Raw genomic sequence first — 25,802 nt, forward strand, 5'->3', positions numbered from 1 at the left:
GTCACTTTATATAAAGCTCAGTACATGCGCACATGCCCATCTTACAATTTAAAAAAAAAATTTGCCCCTAATTCTCTACCGTCAACAAAAATAGAAAAAACTGTGTTTTTATTTATTGCAAATTTTTTAACTGAATTTTCTTTATGTGTTCTTATGTACAAGTGACCACCAAAAAATACTTTGGCAACAACATAGTGTGGGGGAAGCCAACCAAAAGTTAAAAAATATCAATTGTTTGAATTTTTAAACTTTTTTTTTCTATATCATTATTTTTCCACTATATAAGAATAAAATCACCCACATCAGGAAATTATTACAACTTTTTGTCAACCTTCTGAATCATGTTTTTTGATGGCAGTCATCGCTGGTTTCATTTTCATTTAGCATTACATATTTTCGAAAACTCATCAAAAAATGTTGAACCTGTTGTTGCAAAAAAGTATTAGCATCATCTTTGATATCGACTATTTCAGAATCATCGGCACTGACATTTAAATCGAATTTGGCAAAATGATTTCTGATTGTATTACTTCTTATTTCTTTCAGAATATCAGCTACGAGCTAAATTGATTGTAATAAATTGACAAGTGGAAGTGTAATAAATTGATACATCTTTATGGTGGAACAAGTTAACATATTTCCTTCAATTCCTTGCAAAATGTAGTTTATGGGTTTACTTCAATAAACAGATTTTAAATTTTTACTTCCTTGTACAAAGTAAAGCAAGTTTTGTGATGACAAAAAATGTATTTTTAGATTCTAATGGAAATATCCATTCTGACCATCCCTGAATCCATTTTGATTAGTTTCGGCATGACGTCTGTATGTATGTGTGTATCTCACATAACTCAAAAACAATTAGCTGTATGATATTGAAATTTTGGATTTAGGACTGCTGTAACATCTAGTTGTGCACCTCTTTTTTTGATGGTGTCCAAAAAAGCCCAAATATCAAAAAAAATTTGGATTTTGGAATTTGATTTGATTATTCCTTTATATTTCAATTTACTGATGAGGAAATTAAAATTTCAATCCTTTTAGTACAAAAAGTACTAGTACAAAAGTCCTTTAGTACAAAAGTCCTTTAGTACAAAAGTCCTTTTAGTACAAAAGTACCCAAAAATGGTACTTATTTTCATTGGTTCCAAAATTATACCCTAATAAAATTTTAATTAATGAAATATTTGAATCTTACAAGGGAAAAGCACATCGGTTCAAATCAGACTTCATCTCCTTTGTTATTTTTTTTTAAATTTAAATTTATTGATTTATTAATAATTATTAATTTCTGATTGCAAAAAAAATGTTAACAATAAATAATATTTCAATAACAATAAAAAAAATATATATGAAAAAAATCATAAGTTATTAGTGAAATAAAATTTTACGTGTTTTTCATTTTAATTCAAAAATTTTTACATAGGTAAATAATTATTAATAATATATTTTTTAAATTAAAAAAATAAAGTTAAAAATATATATGTATATGAAATCGGATTTGAACCAATGTGTGCGTGGTTACGGATCTGACAGATTCTCAGTTACACCACATAACGTGAAACAAAATTAATATATAAACTAATATAAAATGCTGATACGGACACCACAAAAAAATGTGATGCAATGTGCTGTCCATCATAATGCAATTGACACTTTTATTAAAGAACAGCACATAGTATCTTACTTTCAAATGAAATAAGTTTAAATGAAGTGCAGCAAAAAATGAGTATATGTAATTTAATAGGTGTACAAGGAAGTCACATGGTGTCCACATCAGGTTTTTTATTATTTTTATGTCAAGTGGTTGAATTTAAACTCATGTTCAATGATAAAAACTCAATTTGAATGTCTTGTAAGGCAACATTAGGATGCGCAGCAAGTTATCAATATACAGGGAACCTTTCTTGATTTTTGCTGCAAGTCGTTGTACCAACTATTCAGCCAGTCATTAGAATCATCATTCACACTTTTTTTCTCCAAATGGTTAAAGAGAAGTTACCTCCCTTCCTAGAGCATTTGAACGACAATTAAATGACTTACATCGCTAATAAATTGTGTTATTTACTAGTAAAATAAAGGAAAATAAGAAACAATGAAATATACGAAAATATTGCTTGTAGGTTGTGTTTTGGACCATTAAACTGATGTAATTTTACCAGTATGTTTGTATATTCACAAAAAACTGCCTCAATAATCAATGGTCCTATTAACCAGAATTCACTGTAACTCTAAGAGTTACATTTTTTGAAGTTCTATATGCATATATTGCAATATATGATGGGGATACTCCATGATGGGAATACTAGTAGTAATAGAACATTTATTCTCTGAATCTAACACCTGACACCCTTTGGGTTACAACCAATTTTGTAAATCTGCAACCAGGTATTTATTTTTATACATACATTTATATATGTATAAATGTAATAATATAGTTTAATAATTATAGTTTGTAATATTATAGTTTATAATTTTGTTTAATATAGTTGTGTCCTTAATATTTCATTACCCAAAATAAAATTTAGTGACTAGAATTGTAGCCACATGACTACAGTAATTTAGTGACTAGGCCTGAAGGCTGTAATATAGTGCAAAAGCCTCTAGTCTGGCTATGTTACAGTTTTAATACCTAGTTTTTGTTTAACAAGAGATGTCAGACTTTTCTAGAAAAATCTGATGTAATACTGACAACATCTAGAATGACTTTGAAAACAAGGTTTTTAAAGTCAAAGTTCTAAATTCTTATTGGTCTGTGTGAACTAACAAACCTAACACTGCCAGATCTTGTTGTTTTTCTGCTAGTTTCTGTCTTGAACATTAAAGAACGATGTATTCATCAAACCTGATTAATTCAAAATTGCCACAGAACCATGTTTCTTCTTTTAACAGTATATAATTCCAAACTTTTACATTGATTTTATAATTTTTTAGTTTAATTTTCAGTAGTTTTACATTTTATTTGTCTATGAATAATCAGCAGGCCATAACCCACCTGGTATTTTAAATTCTTGTTTTGGTAAATTATGTTTTACATAGTTTAATAATCCCTGTCCTACAAAACTTTTACTGTTATTTGGGGGTAAGTAACAATAGTAATAACAAATTCAGCTCATTATGCAATGCTGATAATTTTTGAAAATGTTCACTTGTTCAAGATAAAGCTTGCTGATTATTGTTACATTATTATTTGCTTTAGTATGCTTTTTTTCTTTTAAACCTTATATTCTCTTTTTCTATTTAGCTTCCATAACCTCCATAAGGTAATACTTCAAAAGGATGAATGAGAATGATATATGTGAATGTAAATGAAGTAGAGTCTTGTATAGTCTCAGGTCAACCATTCCTGAGATGTGTGGTTAATTGAAACCTAACCACCAAAGAATACCGGTATCCACGATCTAGTATTCAAATCGACATAAAAGTAACTGTCATTACCAGGATTTGAACTTTAGAACTCTCGACTTCAAAATCAGCTGATTTGCGATGACGAGTTAACCACTAGACCAACCCGGTGGGTTTGTAAACTTTATAAAAGAAAGGTATTTTGGTATGTCACCAAGCAGAGATGTATGTGTCTTAATCTCAAAATTTTTTATTGGTAAACTTGAATTCAAAATGACAAATTTTGAATATTACGACTGTTAGAAATTTTATTTTGTAAAATAAAATTAACCTATAAATTTATTGTATTTAACATGTTTATTAAATGCTGTCATTGATTTTTCCTCAAGAAACAACAGGCTGATGCCTAATACTCACAGTTTCTTAATGATGGATGAATTTTGTAGTATGCAAGAAATGCCAAGCCTGACCAGGTTTTAAACCCAGAACCTCCTAGATCATGATTACTCATTACATGACATTATATGTGATTATTTCATTCACTCTGTTCCTATTAGCTTTAATATCTCGCAAAAATGTAGCAAGAAATGCTTTATAATCTATTTGTTTTCAGATGAATCTAGTTAAACAATAATTAAATGTAAAGATGTACTCGCCCTTTTATTTTAAATTCTTCTCATAAAAATAAAATACATTTTTAAAAAATAATCTGTTCATCATTCAATTACTTGCATCAACAGTGAATCTTCTTACAACTAAACTGGATTTTCTTCTTTTAACTAAATATTTTTTTTTTTTGTGATTGTGATATAGATTTCAGAAGACTGTCATAGTTAATAGCTGATATAAGTCACTTAGGTTTTTGATATTTTTCAAATATGTGATACCTGCCATTTGGCTCATTTTGTTATTCGAATTAAGACATCTGTGACAATTTCTTTAATAAAGCAGACCAAAAAAACAATAGTTTGGTGTGTATACCAAGAAAAACAGGATGATGTTAAAAACAATGGTGAATAATACAAACACCCGACAAACAATTACAGTGTAGAGGTATCCCTCAAAAAATAATTGTTTCCCTGAATCATAAAAAAATTCATATATAAAGAAATTGAATGCTACTTTTTCTATTCTCAAACTTCTATAAAACAAAATTCTTGGCTTCACACGCAAAAAAAAATATATAATAAATTAAGTCATGCAAAACATTGAAAAAGGTTACAAAAATTCAGTTGCACCGGGCTTGTTTTTTCTATGTTCATCTATCAAAGATTGACTTTTCTTGTTGTCTTATGCATTAATAAACATTATTGTTTTTTTTATTTGGGTACAAGAGAACCCAAATACTGACCATTTTGTTCATATATTATTTTTTGGGCCATAAAATATCATGTGGTTGCCATAACTTTTTAAACAATTGCTTCATTGGATTTTTTCTTTTGTGAAAGTAAAAGATTTTTATTGTATATAAATGTAGATCATGAATTTACTAAAATACTGAAATAGAAATTCTAGTTTTTGTAAATGATAGTAGATCACACAAAACTGCAGGTAAAGCCAATTCAAATAAAGAAGGTAAGTAACGGGATAAAAGAAGTGAAAGAAATTTTTAATAATGATAATAGAAACTGGTTTGATTTTTTTTTGCACATTCACTGTCGCGTAAAGAAAGAAGATTCATAAAAAATTACGTCAGTAAGCAAATTAGTTTCATTAAAAGATTGCGGGAGATTTTTAAGCTTTATGTATTTTAAAAACATAATTGGTGATTCATACCAACATATTAAACCTTTCAAGACAAAGATAAACACATAACAAATAACTGGTTTAGAAAACACAGAGAAAAAACAAGCAATCTACTCACTGAATCATTAACAGCATCATCTATTTGGAGAAGGCCTGGCCAACACGCGGCCCGCCGGGCGATTTTATATTTCTATTGAAACTTTTGTTTCTCGTTGTGTATGTACACCAAAAATATTAATAAAAGAAAATTTGCGTATGTCATTGTTATAATGCACAAGTGTGACTACAAACTCCAGTTCTATATTTGATATCCACGAACGCTAAATATTACTAAAAGAATCGGTTTCGTTAGGCAGCCATCAACTTTGAACTGCAACTTGAATAAAGTTATGCAATAAAGATCCAACGCACACATTTTTGCTCTTAGTAATGTAGGAGAGTAGAATGATGACGTCGAGTGGCAGGCAGAGGTTGTCCATGAGGAACCGATGCGCTGTGGTTTTGAGAGCCGAACGAGACAGGAACGCGTACGGAGAACACGTGCGTCGCCCGCACAATCATTTTAACTGCAATTTTAATTCTAATAATAAATATATATACATTATGTTACAGTACTTGACGTTTGAAAAAATATTGGTTCCCTGTGAATAAAAGTGACATCTGATGACATCAGATTTTTTCCAAAGAAATTCTGAAATTTATTCGAATAAGTGAGTATACTGTAAAAATTAATGCAAGTAAAATTAGAATTTAATAAAATGTTAATTCGATAAAAGTTATTATAAATTCAAATGTCAAGTGATTACTATATGCATTAATTTTAAAAAAGTTATTAAATATTGGTATTTTTACATAATATTAATACATTATTAGAAAACAAGAATACTAAATTTACTTAAAAAGTAAATTTTGTTGCTCTGTGTTATAAGCCAATATTCTACAACTAAGATTTATTTGCAATTTTTTTTTAACATTTCAGGGTGAATTCAAAGAAAGGTTGTTGATGAAAACAGAAAATTTAATGATCGTTGGGAAAAAGATTATTTTTCACAATGCAGAACTCAAAAATTAATGTGTTTAATTTGTAGAGAGACAGTCGCTGTATTTAAGGAACATAACGTTAAAAGGCATCATTTGACAAAACATATTGAATATGAAAATTTCAGTAAATAAGTAAAATGTTTTAAATTAACTGCCCTTAAATCGCATCTAAAGGCTCAGCAAGCGATGTTTGGTTCATCATTACAACCATCAACCATTGTCAAAGCAACTTATTCTGTTGCCATGTTGATCGCAAAGAAAATGAAACCATTTTCGGATGGTGAACTGGTGAAGGACTGTTTGGAAGCGGTTATAAAAGATGTTTTGCCCGATCGAAGCAATTATTTTTAAGTATCAGTCTTTCACGCCAAACTATACGTCGCCGCATTGATGACATTTCAGCTAAAGTAGTAGTAACTTTGCCAGATTCTTTGGCACATTAATTCAAAACATATTTTTGGCATTTGATGAAATTACAGATATCTCAGACACATCTCATATGTGATATTTATTCGCGGTATGAATAATTCGTTCCAAGTCACAGAAGAAATGTTAAATCTTTTAAATTTAAAAGACTAGACTACCAGCGGAGAAGATTTTTTCCAGGCGATTGAAAAATGTTTAGCTGAAAATAGCTTAAATTTTGAGGCTCTTTCCGGATTAACAACAGATGGAGTACCTGCTTTGGTAAGTAAAAATAAGGGAGCTGTAAAATTACTTATGGATAAGCTAGATTGCAGAGGCATTAAAACCAATTTTTATTATTCATCGATTGATACATGAATCACGTTATGAAAGTAGTAAATTACACGGATAGTAAACGTTATAAAGATAGTAAATTACATTCGTTCACATGCTCTTCAGCATCGGCAATTCGAAGTATCCCTTATCGAATTATCTTCTGAATATGGTGATATCGTTCGTACATTTTACCAATGTTAGATGGCGAAGTCGTGGAAAATGTTTAAAAAGATTTTTTTTAATTTATGAGAGAAAATAGATATGTTTATGAACGAGAAACTAGAATCTGTTCCTGAATTAAGCGATGATGACTGGTTGTTAGACCTGTTTTTTAGTGGATATAACAGAAACACTTAATCGGCTAAATAAGAACTTGCAAGTGCAAGATAATTTAATAATCGATGCTTGTTATTTCATTAAAGCTTTTGATAAGAAATAATTGTTATTTGAGTGCCAACTTAATAATGCTCAACATTTTCGGCCGTTAAATAATTTCCCAAAAAGCCAACCTAAGAATTTCTTGAAATATGCTAATGAAATAAAACTTATAACTGCATTGGATAGTCGTTTCTCAAAATTAGCAAAATATGATAAAACATCTGAAATATTTTCATGTCCATTTCACGGTGACGTGAACAGTGTTCCTGAAAATCTTCAAATGAAGTCGAGTTAGTGCAACAATGAAATAAAATAAATTTTTGCGTCTACATAAAAAATTAATTTTTACAATACTTATATTACATACGAGAGATATTCCAACTTAAGATATTTTGCACAACAGTTGCAGGTGCTTTTGGATCCAAATATGTTAGTGGATCACATACAAAGAGTTCAACACGCGTTTCATTAACTGATGCTAATTTGAAAACCAGCTAAGATGTGCAACGTCGAACATAAATATATATTTACAAAAAATAGGTGAAAGAAAGGATAAACAAATATATCATTAATTAAGACTCGAAAGTTAATTATTTTGAATCATAATATAACAATAAAGTTTATTAATTTTCTATTTGTATTACGTTTTTTAAAAGCATGTTTACCTAAAGTGCGACCTGCTCTAACGTAACGTGTCATCAAAGCGGACCGTTAAACCATTTGGGTTAGCCAGGCCTTTTTTTTGACCTCCGGGTCCACAGTTAAGTATTGCTTCAGAGGATGAGATGAATGATTTGTAGCTTGTGTGAAAATGCCATGCCTGACCGGGATTCGAACCCGGGACCTTCGGGTGAAAGGCCGAGACGCTACCACTCACGCCACGGAGGCCGGCTTTGGGTTGGCCAGGTCTAATTTCGAGTAACATTATTTTGTCATTAAAACGGCCCAATAGCGAGAGAATTTTCGATTTTTTTTTTTTTTTAAGTTTTAGCTCGACTTAATTCTTAATCATTAAACATTCTTTTTCTGCATTTGAAGCAAAAAGTTGTGTCAGAGAAGTACAACCTGAGTGTATAAAGTTTTCTCGAGTAGGAGAGCCGGCTAAACATAACTGTAGGTCAAAAGAATGTCCTGCGTACAAACGTTCGCGGTACTTTCTAAGCATTCGAATAGATAAATTGATGGTTCATATTTAGATAGTTGATGTTTTAATATTCTGGTGTATGCTAGTTACCCTTATTAATTTGGCATTATTATGATTTTGCGCCCCTGTTTAATATTTAAGTATTGCAATGGTTATGATTGGGCTTATGTATATGTTAATGATTTGTTAGTTTTAGTATTAGATAGTTGTTGATTCATTTTATGTTTTTGTGTTTAAGTTATTTAAATATTTATGTTTTTATTTATCTATGTTAATTCGTGCATGTGTTTATGATGTTTTGTTTTTTGTGTTAATTTAATAATTATTTTTACGCTTTGTTGGATTTCAAGTTTATGTTTTTAGGTTTTGTTTTGTTAGTTTAGTGTTGTTTTAGTGTCTCGCTTGGTGCTGAGTGTGGGACTACCAGTTTTCGAGTAGTTGTAGGGCTAGTCATCAGCTCAATCGGGACGGTCTTACTTAAGACTACAAAATATTTGTAGGGTTAACTACGCTAGTGTAGTACACCGATGGGAATGTCATTCAGATAAGGAGCTTCACTAACACTGAAATTCTTCTTTTTTTTGTACATACGGTAGTATTCTGTCAATTCTAATACCTTGCATTATCTGACAAAATATAGATAAAACATACGCTTGTTTGCTGTCAGAGAAGAATAAAAATGGCGGTTTCATTCTGCTTGTTCACAAAAAAAGTAATACATGTGACTGCAACTTGCGCCATCTGACGAAAATTACCCTGACTGCTGTCGAAGAAGAATGAAAATGGCGGTTTGTCTTTGCGTGATGTGAACGTGTCAATTAATGCACATTTAATAGTGAAAATTGTTTTTATGCAAAGAAAAATGCATAACAAAGTGGAATTACAGTTATCATGTTAATACATGTTTTTTTTTTGTTTTTTTTTTTAGTGAACGAAAAGTCGCGACCTTTCATAAGAAGCTTAACCAATTCAGTAAAAGAGACCATTCGTTTGTCGTTTACTTATGTTTTTTCTATCTTGTTTTTTGATTTTTAGGCGTAGATTTACTTTTAAACGGGGAGTGTCTTGATGCACATATTCTAATTTCCAGGTGGACGATGGGTAAACGTGTAATTGCCATGCCTTTTAGAAAACCAATAACGACCTATAAATTTGTGTTGTGTCTACAGCAACACGTGCTGTCAAAATATGATTGGCTTACAACAAAAAAATTAAGCGTAAGATGTGTGGTAATTGACATAACGGCAAGCTGACATCTGCCATAATAACGGCATTTCCAATTAGACAGCAATTATTGTTGAGATTTTTCTTATTTTAGTAATTATTTAATTTTTCATGTAGAAAGCTGTATGGAGCAAGAATATACATATGCGTAACGGCTTTATATAGAAATATGAATATATATATACGTGTACGGTTTTTAGCGAGTATTACATGAAGGCTAAACGTGAGAAATACTCGCACTAAAATGTTTTCTCCACTCGAGCCTTCTGCTCACACTATAATGCAGAAGCGATTAACATTAAGAATTATCAAGAAGAAAGTTTTATCGGTATAATTAATTAAAATATTTGATAACTTACATCAAGTAACATCAAAACTTTCATTAATTTGGGTTATTTTAATGCTACAACAAATCAAGAATAAACCCACAACAAAGCCAATAATAACACCTGTACTTTACTTAATTCCGACAGTTACCATCTACAGATCGTAGCTATTGTACCAGTAGACGTGAAGGGTGACATTTATACCATAACAGTAAACTTGTACAAAAAAAAACAACTCTCAAAAAACGAAGCTTTCATGTAGCTTAACTACAATATATTCAACATTCAACATTATATATTTGCAAATTCAACAGTAGCAAATAACGAACCGATCTGGTTACTGCCGCTTCTCGTAGTAGATCTCATAATAGTAAGCAATACTATAATATTATAATTCACTTAGTTTTAAAATGAAGTAAATCTATCTAGTTATAAATACATACACAGTATCTCGAGTGGTATCATGGATCTTGTTATATAACAGATATTAACACCTCTTCTTCGCTTCAAGTATTAGGCTTCAAATCCTGTTTCGGTACTGCGTCTCAATGATCTCCTTCATTCTTTTCTTCCTTTTGAATCTAAAACCAAACTACATTTCCAGTGATAACCTCTCTGTCGGCATTCTGTTAAGTAGTGTTACCGACCACATTTATAACGATTTAATTTATCTTAAGTTTCCAAAGTCTATCTTTTGCCGTATTTTTTCACTGTTAATCATATCGATCGCGTATAACTTTTGACAGAACCCAAAAAAACCTCTTTTTGTAGATTGCAGTTCACTTCTGTCACACGCAGACATTATCCAGATCTAAGGTTCGTGTAAAAAATGGCCACAGGAAAACTGTCATAAAATTTAAGGCGTCTTTTTCTTGATTTCGCAGTGTTCTTTAGTTTTCCTCATAGATGATGAATCGCTTAACTTTTGCTCTATCATCACGACCCAATTAAATAAAATGGGAAGCTCGATCCACTATTATGCATTTATATTCCATCTCACTGGATCTTTGCCACTCGACGTCATAACGTTTGTTTTGAATGGTGATATTCGGAAATTGTAACCGCTACTAATTACAAAAGAACATATATGATCTGCAAAAACCCCGTAACTCACAAAAAATTCAATTTTAAAATTCTGTCGGAAACCTTTGACTCGAACTTTAATTTTAGAAACTAATCTTCCTTACATCATACACGCTGCATTTCTGCTGATTAAATAACGCTACTCTGTGTCTCCTATCATCTACCTATTAATCTCTCTATTTATCTTAACATTTAATTTAACTCGTTTTGTCACATTCCATTATCTGCCTTTCAACGATGTTTATTTGCTAACTAAATTTCTCTCCAATCAATAATTCATCATTAGTTCTTGTAACTCATTCTAAACATCAACTTATCTTGACATCTTTATTTTTTCTTTAATTTTTAGGTACCTAAATCTCAAATTTCTTTTTTCAACTATATATATAATAATGTAGAGATAGCCACATATCTATCTCACTCATTACTAATGGGGCTCGATTTCGTCAGTTATCTACTTTAATTACTGCAACTTAATTTTTACTTTCTTCATTTAGTACCATGACAGTTAACGATGTTATCATGATTATTTTGATTATTATTCAGAATAATGGTTCAGTAGATTCCTGAATAACTCACGAGTTTTCAAGCCACAAAATTCTCTTCTACCACGGACATATCCAAGAATTTTCCATTGAAATATAGGTGTAAGATTTTATTAAGCATCACATACAATGTAGCCAAAATACCAATTTTTTTAACAGGTTACAAGCTTTTTTTTCATTTTCATATAATATTTATGCGATTATTAGCATCAATATAACTCCGCTGGCTAAAGTATCATCGGAGTATCACCGATCTCCGTGGCGGAGTGGTAGCGTCTCGGTCTTTCATCCTAGGTCACGGGTTCGAATCCCGGTCAGACATGGCATTTTTCATGCGCTACAAAATTCTATTTCCATATTCCACGGATAAGCTTATGTGGCGAAATCATCAGGCACAAAAAAGAATTCTTATATGATTCAAAGTAACACCAAAGTCACTCCTTCAGTAACCTCAGCAAGCCATTGACTTTTCCTCCAGTTATAACTCTTCTTTCTCTGTACTTCGACCCTACATTCTCTGAAATTTTAAACATTTTATTCTATTCCATATTAGATTTTCATACGAGCTACAAATGCCGTTGTACCTTTTTTTTTATTTAGCCTGAGTTCTACAAATAATTAAGAGTTAAATTTAAAAATACGCAAGATTCATCGGGAATAATCATCGAAACATAAACAAAAATAATTAAAACGCATTAGAAATCCAGTAAATATGAAAATTAACGTGAATACGTTTAAATTTAAACTGTGAGAAGTTTTTGGAGAATTAAGAAGACTATTTGAAGAATTCTTTGGATAATTTGGATTTAAAAATCAGTGCTGAAAAAGGAGGAGAAACACGTCACCGCCGTTAACGTTGTCTATAACTTCAAGAGTTTTAAATTTTAATAACATATTAAGCTTTTCACATCCACACTCCTATGAGAAAATAATAATAGGTTCAAGCCAACTTTAGAAAAAAATTTAATTTAAAAATATTATTTAGATTGAACTAGTAAATTTAATGGCCATTTCTAGGCTAGAGAGTACTACCATCAGAAATCGTGCGGTACTCTGCTCCTAACTTTTGTAATTTACATTATCATTATATAAGCTGATATTTATTTAGTTATTAGTTATTTTAAGTTTATTGCAGATTTTTAATTTATTATTAAATTTATATTTTTACTTCTCGATTTGAGAATGAAATCAATCGTTAGTAAATAAGGCTAAAACTAACTTTCTAACTTACATTTAATTTTTTTTCTCCTAAAAACCCGGCAAACAACAGGAAACACAAAGATTAAACAGAGTAATACAGAAAGATCACAATGTTAACACATAGTGTACGGTTCAGAACCCGGGCCTGGGTGATATCGGTGGATGCTCTGTTGGAGCAGCGTGTCAAGGTCGTATAAGTGTAGTAGTAAATGGCAGCACTCCTCCTACCCACGTTTCATATTATCAATTGATTTTTGTTATAGGATGGTAATTTTAGGCGTGTAAACTTCTGGTGTTTTATTATTTTTTTGGAGCAAACTTTATTTCAATTCATCTTAATAAACTTCATTTACACAAGGAACATATTTTTAGTATACACTTATGCTGATATTACCCTTGAATGTATTTGTAATAACTAACATTAGATTGAATTCATAATTCTAACGTTTTTTATGTAAAAAAGAAGAAGAAGTTCAACAGAATATATCTAAAAATTAAATTTAAAATACTGCATCTTCTAATTAGATTTGTTACTTTGAAGATGTTCTACAAAAAGACAATTCGTGTCACACCGGCTACATCTATTTCAGTTACCGCATAAACAGAAAGATTTTATTAAGAAATTTTACGATTTTATTAAGAAAAAGATAGACTGAAATAAAACTTGACCAAAACTGAAACCTATAGCCGACTACTTATTTTTTTACGTAAAATTTATATTCATCAAAGACGGTTAAAGTTAATATTTAACAAAAAGATTAATTACCCACAGAAAAATTTATAGTTTTCACTGTGCATCAGAAAAATTTATTATAATCAAGATAATTAAGTAAGATCCTAATATTAGGAAAGTAGGAATAAAATGAATTACAAAATTATCTTTCAACTAATATTTTTACTTAGTTAAGTGATTTTCAACTAAAAACACTCATAGTATCTAAATAAATGCAAACGGAATTAGTTAATCTTCATCCAATGTACGAAACTGTTTATTAAAGAAGCTTCCTTCGGTCGTTGGAATTTGATCCTTACTTCACACTCTTTAATTTTTGTGATGCTACAACACTGTGATGGGTTCTAAACATTACAAACATTATCAGATAAAACTTAAAATTACTTTTCCTTTAAGCCCCTTTATTGATGGTAAACACCATGAACTAGTCGAATATAATAAATTATTGCACAAACTGGTTCTTACAAAAACTATAACCAACATGATAAAAATATATTTATTTATTTATTTACAGAATCTCAGCCTTTACGATTTTCCATTCGACCTGCGCTACTCGTAAATGAGTTCTCGTCATTAATAATACTGATAAGATGTTACATTATAATTGTGGTCAATGCGATAGTTCCCATCGTCGTTTGGCTCCGAATGTAAAGACAAAACTGTCTATATAGTAATTTATTAGTTACATGCATCCAAGACTACCAACAATGCAGGTCTTTTTATTGGTCCCTGCGGACTACACCATTTTAAATGAAATCATAAAACATCGGTTAATATTATTTAAGAAAAATGTAAATCAACACTGATTATTTGTTTAAACAATGCCAAAATGAAGAATCCCATCCGGGCGCCCGATAAATGGGGTTAATGCATCATGGTAATGGTATTGAATAAAAGCAAGCGGGAATATAATTATTAAAGCCGACCGCGCTCCTAGTTCGTCGGTGGCCGTTCGTGCTAAAAGACAGGAGTGCGGGAGAGTTTTATAGCTTACCGCGTTACCATGGAAACGGCAATATGACAACACGCTATAGCACACTACAGATTCAAGAGACACGCTGCGCTAACACACACGTTCAACAGACCGAGCCAGCGAGGTCGACATTCCGGCTCGGTTTTGTCGGCCGCTACTCATGCTCAACCGATCAGCGCTGTATGCGCAAAGGACGCGAGTATTGCCAGGAGAAAATATTTGCTGTTCACAGTAAATTCCGTTTCTCAACCAGTAAATAATTCAGTTTTGAATCAAAATTTAAAAAGTTATCTATTACCTTTAAAATAAATATATATATATAAATTATTAAAAAAAAGGGTTGTATAAATAATAATCCAGTTACTTTACATACATTGGAACATGAATGAGGGACGCAGCCGCCTAAGGGTCCCTATGAAGATAGCTGCACTACATACTTGAAATTTCCAGAAAAAAAAATATATATAATAAATATATACTGAGTTTACTTGAAGCCGATTCTATTTTGGGGAAAAAACAATGAATGAAATGTAGCGGTAAATTTTGTTCATTCTGTTATTTTAATTTTTACAATCCAAATATGTACAATGCAAATTACTGACACCAAGTAACACTACTTATAACACTATGTAATAAATAGTTTTCTTTGTTGAAAACAAGCAAACGACCAATACGTACTTGGATTATACATTTTTTCAAACCGGAGGGCAAGGCTTTCAGTCTTCCTTAAACATGCCACATTATCAAACTATTTTATTTATAGTCGAGGAAGGCCTAGAGCAGGACGTTCATTTACATTTAAGCAAGATTCCGTTTCTTCTAATAACAATAGTCTCCGATATAAAACAGATGATAGATACAAAATGAGAAACTAAAGAGCCCAAAACTGTATTACACAATTCAGTTATGAAAACTACGACGAAATATATCTGAAGAGAAACATTAAAAAGAAAAGAAACTGCGTTTCAGTTATAAGATAACTTTTCTTTGGTAAGGCACCAATATTATTTTTATTCTGCAGAAATGTTCCATTTCAATTTACCATCGGTCGTCTAAAGCAGAATGGGGAATGGCGCAGATAGCTTTAGTATTCGTGTTCAAAAGATATTTCCAAACGGGTCGAAGCAACTATATTTTAACACCACTGACTGTTCGATAGTATTCAGTAACATTTTAATGTTGGAATTAACAATACATCTTTACCGGGGATCCACGAATTTAACAAACTTACATTGGAACATGAATGAGGACGCAGCCCCCTAAGGATTCCAGAACACCAAAAACATTTCAACGTCTAATAGATCAATTTTTTTATACCGAAGCGATAATTGTTTTTATATTATATATATCTAACAACAAATTTTATTATGATCTATATAGCTCAGCACAATTAAATGTTCATATTGCGTATCTTCAGTACAGCAGCCCAGAGAAACAGCATCATCGGCAAACTTAAGTGATTTATCAATGTATATGAAATAAAAATTTAATAGATCCCATAACCGACAAGGAAATTGTAATTTTCTAGTCAAATATATTTTTCATAGTAAATGTATATAGTTTTCTCTATAATTTATCCAAAACATATATAACATGTATATTTTTATACATAACATTTTTTTATAACATTTATATTTTTCTCTATCGACTAAAAATTACTCGATTACTGAATATTCTGTCATTCAAAAAAAAAACCACTACCAGTATTTTTAAAAATATATTTTATCTGTTGTTTCCAAGAGACATTAAAAAAATCCTAATAAAAAATTACCTAAAAAATCATGTTACTTTCTGTTAAACCGTAAATTTAACAAGACAAATTTATCTAGTGAACTAATACATTTTACGTAAAAGCTTCACTGAATTAAATAAGGAATTTATTTTTTTATCGAGATTGTTAAATTTTCACTTCGTTTATGACAATTTTTTAATTACATAAATTTACCGTACCACCGAAAGGGGGGGAATCTCAACTCAAGTCATAGAGTTTAAACGATCGATCACTACAACATGGCATTACACCCTCATTTACAAAACTACGAAGTTATTTTAACAACCTGATTAAATAAAAATATTATTCAAAATATTTGCAAGTCCATATTCATCACTGATCACAGGACACTTAATTCTAACACCTAAAATTAGTCGCTTATTTTTAAACTTTAGCCAGAAACGTTTAAAACACTTAAGTCATGACTAAATTCAAAATCTGCATATTTCGCATTAACAAGCACTGTGCTCTGGTCAGTTACCTAATCCTAATTTATACCTTTAGATATAGAGGGAATCTGCGCTATCGTCAGTGAAATACGCAAAAATTAATACACTACTGGCAAAATTTCTCTATAAGAAGGATTTCTAAAAATCTGTGACCAATACAAGATGATCTAGCACTAGCTCTCGATATATAATTAACGAATGAACGAAATTCATCAATATTAACTTCTAAACTGCAGATAAACTACATTTATCTGCAATGCTACCATCTGTTCATTTTTATCGATACATAATCGCCACGTAACATAGGGCCACATGATGGAAACTTCATCCGTACTTATAAAAGGTACGGATGAACTTTCCGTAACCTTATTTTTTTATCTTACTCCCAATCGTTATTAACATCATAACTTAATTCAATGCTATTGTAATAAATCTAATTCTTATTCGGGTAATATATTCTAAAGTAGATAAATCTTATATCGCACATCTTCACCGACTTTTTAACTTCCTTAACTAATGATTTACTTTAATATAAACTCCTACAAGGAAACGGTCCGTAACTCTTATAAATCTCTAAAAATTGAAACATCTCTTACAGCCTCGACGTCTTCTGGCTTGCAATGATATAATCTGCATTTATTGAGATTAGGACCCAAGAGGACCATGTAATTTTAGAAAGACTTTCCCATAAGTGCAATTATTCTCAGATTGAGATTTCCAATAATCTGTTTCCCATTCCAATCTATTAAAACAGCTGATCACGGTTTAACTTGGCAACCGATCGTTTAAAAGAAAATAAATACGTAATAATAATAACAGTATTCGAATAATAATGTACTTAAATCCTCACTAGTTTTCTTATTGTTCATGCTTAACATTTTTATTTTTTAATTCAAGAAAAAACTAACAAGACGACAAAAGAATTAATATTTAACTCTAAGCTAACCGAAGAAGAATCAAGAGTAATTAAAGAATCTCCGAAAACAAAAGGCAAACTTTCTAGCTGCTATTTATACCTCAAATTCAGGACATTAGGATGATGTAATTGATACTTAATTAAAGGTGTTCGCCACATCAATTGGCACGTTAACGAGGATGCCGTTGCTTTCTAGTACAATCGGTGGTAGTGAATGTCCTAATCCACACATGGTTCATACCTTTCTCCAAACTACCGATGATGGAGTTGTCCGAGAAATGATATACCAAAGTTTAACCATGATTTTTGCTTAGCACACCGGAACACTCGACGGCATACAGCCTTCGCATTGCGGTAGACGCAGAGCATTTCTGTCGTAGGCCAACGACTGAAATTACGTAAAGCCCTGCGACGATCCCTTAATGCCCTCCTGCATTCTTCGTTCCAAGGAACAGCAAGCCACCATGATTATTCATATGTTAATCACTTGCACATCGAATATTAGGTGGGAAAACTTGGAAAGTTGGTGGATCGCTTCACCGCTTTCATCGTATCGGCTAAATGAACCTTTGCGCCCGATCCAGTCTGCCTTCCCAACCACCCATCTGCGTAGCGGACTCACTGTTACTAACCGAGGCAAATCACTGTTACCAACCGAGAAAACCGGTCTGTGATCCGCTTCCAAAAAAACGTTTTGGAAACACACCAGTTAAGACGTGGAAGTAGGAATGCTGAACACACTCAGATCGATGCACCAAGACGTACCTGATAAAGATGATACATACGTGCACGATCCATCGTTCAACAACCAAGGATCTAAGTTCTGCCTCAGTCGATCAAATATACTTCTTCGGGAGTAACATGACGAGAAAGTCCATCACCCCAAGAATGGTGACGGGCGTTGAAATCGCAAATTATTAGGCAGGGTGCAGGAATCTGGGGAAAACAGACTATAAAGTTCATCCTCATTGATATCGGAATTTGGAGGAAGATATAAGTTGCAGATATTAATTTTGAATGGCGCTAAAATCTTCACTGAGACTGCAAGGATGTTTGTATCCCTACAGTTGCGAGTATTCGCGAGGGCAACACATATACTTTAGGAAAAGAGCCATACCTTCTCGTCCTCTACCCTCAGTTTGACAGCTGCATCTTTCACAAATGTATCCGCGAAAAGGGCACATCATTCTGCGGACGAATGTGAGTCTCCTGCAGACACAGTATAAAACGATTTTTTTCCTTTAGAAAGATTTCAATATCTTCACGACAAGAACGGAGACTGCAAACATTCCACTGAATAACATTTGTAGCCATAGTACAAACTTATTTCCTGTTACGTATAAAAATTCTGTGTTCAAACTATTTATCAAATCTTACCCGGTTTTTCTTTTTTAATTTTATTATCTTTAGGAAGTGCTTCGCTTATTCAGGCACTTCATACGCCACCATCTATCCTATCCAATATCCTCGTACAAATCTCAAGATGGTGAAGAGAATTTGGAAGCCCGCGAGAGAACGGTGATGTCGTAGCAGGCGATGATGTTTTAATAGATCCCTTCCCAGGGATCTTGGTTGTTTGCTGCGTAATTGGTGAAGCAGGATCGTAACTGACGCAGCACCTTTTGTGATGGTGTAACGACTGTCGTGGAGTTAGATAAACCGGCATCAGCTTTTGTAGAAGTTACCTTCTTGCCAGAGCTTAATGCTGTAATTGCAGCTGGGAAGATCTTTACTTGTTCTGACAAAGATTGGACTAACTTTGTCAGTTCTTTACATGATGTGCACTCGTTGTACATTTTTGGAAAGAGCCTGGACAAAATTAACATCGAGCTATACAGGATTTCTCATGTTGAGGGATTTTTTGTAATCCCGACGAATCACAGGAAATGACTCTTCTGTTTAGTAATAATCCTTATTATCGCCTGTTCTTCCTTATAAATGAAACACTCTCGAGATCTTACCGAATGAGAAGCCTTACAAGTTACAGACTTTTCAGTTTCAGTACATGTGTTATCATCATGTCTCGCACAGCTGAAAGGTGCACAAACTTATTCCTTAGTGAAACTAATTTTGGTATGACCAAATCTCTGACACTGTAAGCAGCGTCTGGGGTTTGGTATGTACGGTCCCACACGGACAGACAGGTAGCTAGCCGATTTTTATTCGTTCAGGGACTGTCGAAGTAGAGAAAATTATAATCAGTGAAGATGTTGGTACATCAACACCGTTCTCCTTCCTCATTATCCTCTGAACAGAAGTCACTGACTGCGGGGACAGTTCCTGTGTTGTCTTAATGGTTCAACACCAGCCAAGTCACAATCGAAGATAACCCCCCCTTGCTGGAATTTAAGGTATTACGTGGTTCCACCACCACCTCGTCCTTTCCTACAAACCTAAGAGCCAGTAGCTTCTGACTCTGTTCGTCATCAGTCACCTCAATCAAAACTCTTAGTTTTTTAATTGATTTTGCAGATCCACACCCTGCAACAGAGCACTTATGTATTAATAAAGGTGAAATCTTTGTAAACGATTTACCTACCTCCTTCCTTATACTTCACTACAATCCTCAACTGACAACGTCGGTCGAAGTCTTAAACTCTCTTGCTTGTTTATTTTTTCAAGTGGACCAAAAATCACCGAAGAAAAATTTAATGGGATAGACATACGGTTCCCACGAGTACCAGCGATATAATGAACCATTCCAGCAGAGCGCACGCATGCTTGAGCTAGAACTTAATACAACTGGCTTTGCCCAAGTGCCCAGAGGTCATCATGCACCATGAATCATACAACATCCTACACTAATTCTTATACATACTCGTTGGTGTTGCCACACGTTACGAAACGCAACCGTGACCCAAGGTAGAAACCGTGACCCAAGGTATCGTGCCGATGGGTGGATGACTCTATGTAGTGAGTCTCGAATGATGTCCTCTGGACACCTGGGCGAACCCACCCAATTGTATAGTTCTAGCTCCAGCACGTGTGCGCTCTGCCGAAATGGTCCATTATACCGCCAGTACTCGTTGGAACCATTCTCAGTCTATCCCATTCTCAGCCCAGAATGGACCGAAATTAAGTCGACAGTGTATATCTCCAACAGTAATACTAAACTCCATCCTACGCGTATTAAGTATGTATCTATACTAAGTTACAACAGCGTTACATCTCAATTATAATAATGTATACCTCTAAGCGACCATTAATAAGTCATTTTATTTCCAGACTAAAAAACATTCTGTCTCTACCTGCCTTCCAGACGATCAAGAAAACTTAAAATTATTAATAAATTCTTTTACTGCAATTTTTTGTGCATTAATAAACGTTAAATTTTAATATTAAAAATTTTAATTAAAATTTAATTTTAATATTATTTAATGTTAAAAATTTCATACGATTTTTTCTAAGTATATAAAATTAACCTGGTGAAAAAACCGAACCTTTATAAAAATAGGTGGAGCCTAAAAACCGATGAAAGATTACAGTGCATTAACAAAAGTACACAAAGACAAGTACAAAAACAATATATAGGGTGATTACAAATGACATACACTTTCGATAGCTTATAAAAAATTAAACTGTTGGATATGAATACAGTAAATGATATGGTTTACAGGAAATTTGTTAAAGTTTATGTTGGTATATCTGCTTTGTTGCTAATGTCACTGATGTGTCATGTTAAAAGTCTGAATTAGCCAAAACGAACTCTGTTACTGTCGTGCAACGACTATTTCAAAACAAAATATGGTAAAATCACCACCAACAAGAAAATCAATCTATGACCAGAATAAACAGTTTAAAAATACAAGGTGTCTTTGTAAAAAGAAAAGTGCTGGAAGGCATCCTGTTTCAGAAGAACAAATCGATCGTATTCGTGATATGTATCAACGTAGCCCAGGCAAATCAACTAGATCAGAAAGTTTAAAATTGCAAATTCCTCAACCGACTGTGTGGAAAATTTAGCGGAAACGTTTGAAAATGAAGCCTTATAAATTACAGGAAGTGCAAAGTTTAAATATCGACGATAAAGTCTTAAAAAAACATTTTTGTGTGGAATTGCAGGAATGTGTTGAAAATGGCGAGGTTTTTTCATCGCCTAATTTTCGGTGATGAATGTACATTTCACATTAGTGGAAAAGTTAATAATGTAAGAATATGGGGTACAGAAAACCCAAGAGAAAGTTTATAACATTACGGGATTCCTCTAAAGTGAATGTGTTGTGCGCTACATCTCGTGAAAGGATGCAATTGCCGTTCTTTTTTCACGAAGTGACAGTAACCAGAGTAATTTATCTGGAAATGTTAAGAGAATGGCTAATGCCTCAACTCGAGGAAGATATGTGACAACTTCGTTTTTGTACAAAATGGAGCTCCGCCTCACTGGCACTTACAGGTCAGAAATTATCTGGATGAACGCCTTCTCAGACGATGGGTTGGCTATGCAAGTGAGGAAAACATGTTTATGCGTTGGCTACCACGAAGTCCAGACTTAACGCCTTGCGACTACTTTTTATGGGGTTATGTAAAAGACAAAGTTTTTGTACCGCCCCTTCCTGTTGATAGCGGCGACTTAAAATAACGCATCACAAATGTTGCTGCTACCGTTAACCGGCATATGCTTGCACGTGTTTGAGACGAATTCGACTACCGTGTTGATATCTGTCGTGTTACAAACTGTGCACATACTGAACATTTATACATAATAACTCAAAGGATTCTTCTATACTATCACGTAAGTAATCATCTCAATTCATTCTTAAAAAATAAATGTTTAATAAGTTATTGAAAGTGTATATTTAATTTGTAATCACCATGTATATAAGCATATACATTTACATGTGTAACCTAGTTGTCTTCAGATATGAAGGCAACTTGGGCAGGTCACCGGTATGAGGGGTTACGCAGGTCCACGATAGGTTAATCATTCCGTCTGCCCAAATCCTTACAGGTTGACTTTCATAAAGCCGACAAAAAAAGACGGATATGGAATTCCGCAAAAAAAAAGTGGAACTCAACGTACAGTCTTTCTATTCCCGCGGGCACAGTGAAATATTATCAATTTGTGTCATCTCAACACTTCTCCACGGGATAAGGGATTTAGTTCGAGCAGGATCTAAACCTAAATACCGTTTAATTTTGAATACATTCTCAATAACATACATTCTAAACACAGTACATAGTTTAATACATTCTAAATTAACATAGTACCAGTAATTTTTTTCCTTCCCATTTAATTCCAACATAAAATGATACAATACAATTCAGCAAACAGAAGGGCAAAACCGTTAAAAAACACTAATTTAATCCAATTTGTTCAATAAAGGTAACAAAGTGTGAAATAATTGCGAGAATATCAGGTTTAATTTTTAAAGAATGTCAAGTTTAATTTACATCTTACTAAAATCTGAAACCTGTTGATAAAGAAAACAGTCATTTCAGTGCTCTTTTATCGCATGGCTCGTGCAACGTAGTTAGTTGATGATTCCTTCGAAACTAACATGTTTAAGAAGGGACTCGTCTGTTAACGTCCTCAACTCCCCGCATTACCAGTTTCAAATTCCTGTGCCGCTTCCTGTACCCGCAAGAATTTTGGTTCATGCTCACAATCCGTGAGTTCTCCGTGAACATAATGAAAGGTGAATTGGCAATGGTACAAAAAAACGGACATTCGAAGTTACATAATTTGTTGGACGTCGCTTTTTTCTCATTCTGTTTCCAGAACTTTTTCCCCTCAAAAATGATTTCCAGGCACTATGTATTGATATTCTATACAACCACCTATTTCGATTTAGGAAAATCAATTATTACGAAAATATAAACATCACGCATCGTACATCTCGATATGCAATACACGAAAAAGAAAAACTTCCAACGATTATGCCAAACTCGGCCGCGAAGAACTATTATGCCGTATCACAAAAGTTACTTTAACTGGATTCGAACTAAGCTAAGTACTTTGGAAAGGGAATCATAGAAAGACGAATAGGCCGTCTGTACTGACAGAATCAGAAATTACATTATTCCTGTTATTGATACTTTCAGAACGGCCTAAAAAACCCATGAACACAAGACGATTAAAGGTTAAAATAAAAGGTAATACATTTATAACGTATAAGATAATAACACTGATATACATAATTTCTGTTTCCTAACATGCAATACAGAATTTTAATCTGTTTTTTTACATTAAAATTTACATTTTAATTAAAGGATTTTTTTCATTTTTCAGCATACAGTTCATTTTAAGCACATATATTGAATTTTGTTAACTCATTTTTTATTGTTTAACTTTGTTAACATAATTTGTAAGCTATAAACAATACTAGATAAAAAATTAAATCATATTATAGTCACATATTATGACGTCATATCTAATACTGAAGAGTGAGCCTTCATGACAAGCTTGTCTATGCAGGTCAAAACATGTAGCTGAAAACACACCTGTGTTGTTTGTATTAAGCACTGGATTTAGGAATGAATTAATTTTGTTCAGTCTTATTGCTGTTGTAAGTTTGTTAACAGTGCAGTGTCATAATGCCTCAAAATTGTAAATGATGTGGATGCCATTTTTTACGTATGTGGTGAGTTTACCGTAAAATCAAATACTTAGTATACACTAATTTTTCTGTATATTTAAGAGAATGGCTGAAAGGTACACGGAAGGCTTTGCCATCTGGTATACCTATGGTTTGGCGTGAACCACAGGATCATGTAACCGATTGTTACTTTTGTTTAAAAAGTGTGTCTGGAATTTCTAAAAAATCTAAACATACTGTAAAATATCCTTCATTGCAATCTGCAATCAGGCCTGTACCTCACAGTGAAATTATTCCAGTTCCTGAGCCACCTGCGAGTGTATGTTTCGAAAGCAGTGATGAGGAATCAGGCAGTACTGAAGAAGACAACAATGACTTTGATTTTAAATTATCTTCCAATAAGCCACATCTTCTATCACATGGTGAATTAAATGACTTGGTTAGGAATTTAAATTCATCAAAAAAACATGTTTAACTGTTAGGATCAAAACTGCAAAGTTGGGATTACTTCTTTTTTTTAAAAAAAGATACAAAAATTTCGGGCTTTCGAAGCCGACAAAAAGAACTTTCTTGATGAAAATAATTTGGTTTATTGCACAAATATTGATGAGCTTATGTTGCACTTAGGACAAGTTCATAAACCTGAGGACTTCTTTTTCCTGTTTAGCCTCCGGTAATTACCGTTCAGATAATACTTCAGAGGATGAATGAGTGTAAATAAAGAGTAGTCTTGTACAGTCCCAGTTCGACCATTACTGAGATGAGTGGTTAATTGAACCCAACAACCAAAGAACACCGGTATCCACGTTCTAGTATTCAAATTCGTGTAAAAATAACTGATTTTACAAGGACGTGAACGCTGGAACTCTCGACTTCCAAACCAGCTGATTTGGGAAGACGTGTTCACCACTATACCAACCCAGTGGGTTATAAACCTGAGGACTTTGATGAACCTGAGCATTTTCATAGATTCGTAGTATAGTATAAAAGTATAGTTTAAAAGCGGTTCTTCTACACAACGGTAACAAATATCCTTCGATAGCAATCGCTTATGGTTTTAATTTGAAAGAGATGTACGATGTGATGAAAGACATTCTTGAAAAAAAATAAATGATAAAAAACATAGCTGGAACATTGTGGTGATTTGAAAGTTATAGCTATTTTGTTAGGCATGCAGTTAGGCTATACTACGTAAATGTGTTTTCTTTGCGAATGGGACAGCCAAGCTAGCGATAAATATTATGTTACCAAAGAGTACAAGAAACGAGACAACTTAACTCCAAAAAAAAAAGTTTAATATTATTCATGAGCTCTTGAACCCAAAAATATTTTTTTACCCTTCTCCATATCAACAAGCTAGGACTAATGAAAAATTTTGTAAAAGCAACGAAGGATAGTCCCAGATTTTTGTACATCCGGCAGAAATTTCCAAACGAAAGTGAAAGAAAATTTAAAGAAGGAATACTTGTTGAGAGAAAAATAGGAGAGTTGGTCAAAGATGATGTATTTATTGAATGTTAAATAATGTAGAAAGTGTAACTTGGGCTTCACTTAAAGATGTTTGCATCAATTTTCTCGGCAAACAAAAAATCCGACAATTAGCACAATATTGTTAAAACTTCTTACTTCATACAGAGCTATGGGATGTAATATG

General features: G+C 32.8%; 1 protein-coding gene across 5 annotated transcripts in view; it reads right to left on the minus strand.

Annotated features, from left to right (window-relative positions):
• Positions 1 to 25,802, minus strand: part of LOC142327528 (uncharacterized) — a 186,265-nt gene that overhangs the window by 74,689 nt on the left and 85,774 nt on the right. The gene's annotated exons all lie outside the window — the stretch shown is intronic.

The sequence above is a fragment of the Lycorma delicatula genome, chromosome 1 (genome assembly GCF_047948215.1).
Source record: "Lycorma delicatula isolate Av1 chromosome 1, ASM4794821v1, whole genome shotgun sequence".
NCBI classification, from domain to species: domain Eukaryota; kingdom Metazoa; phylum Arthropoda; class Insecta; order Hemiptera; family Fulgoridae; genus Lycorma; species Lycorma delicatula.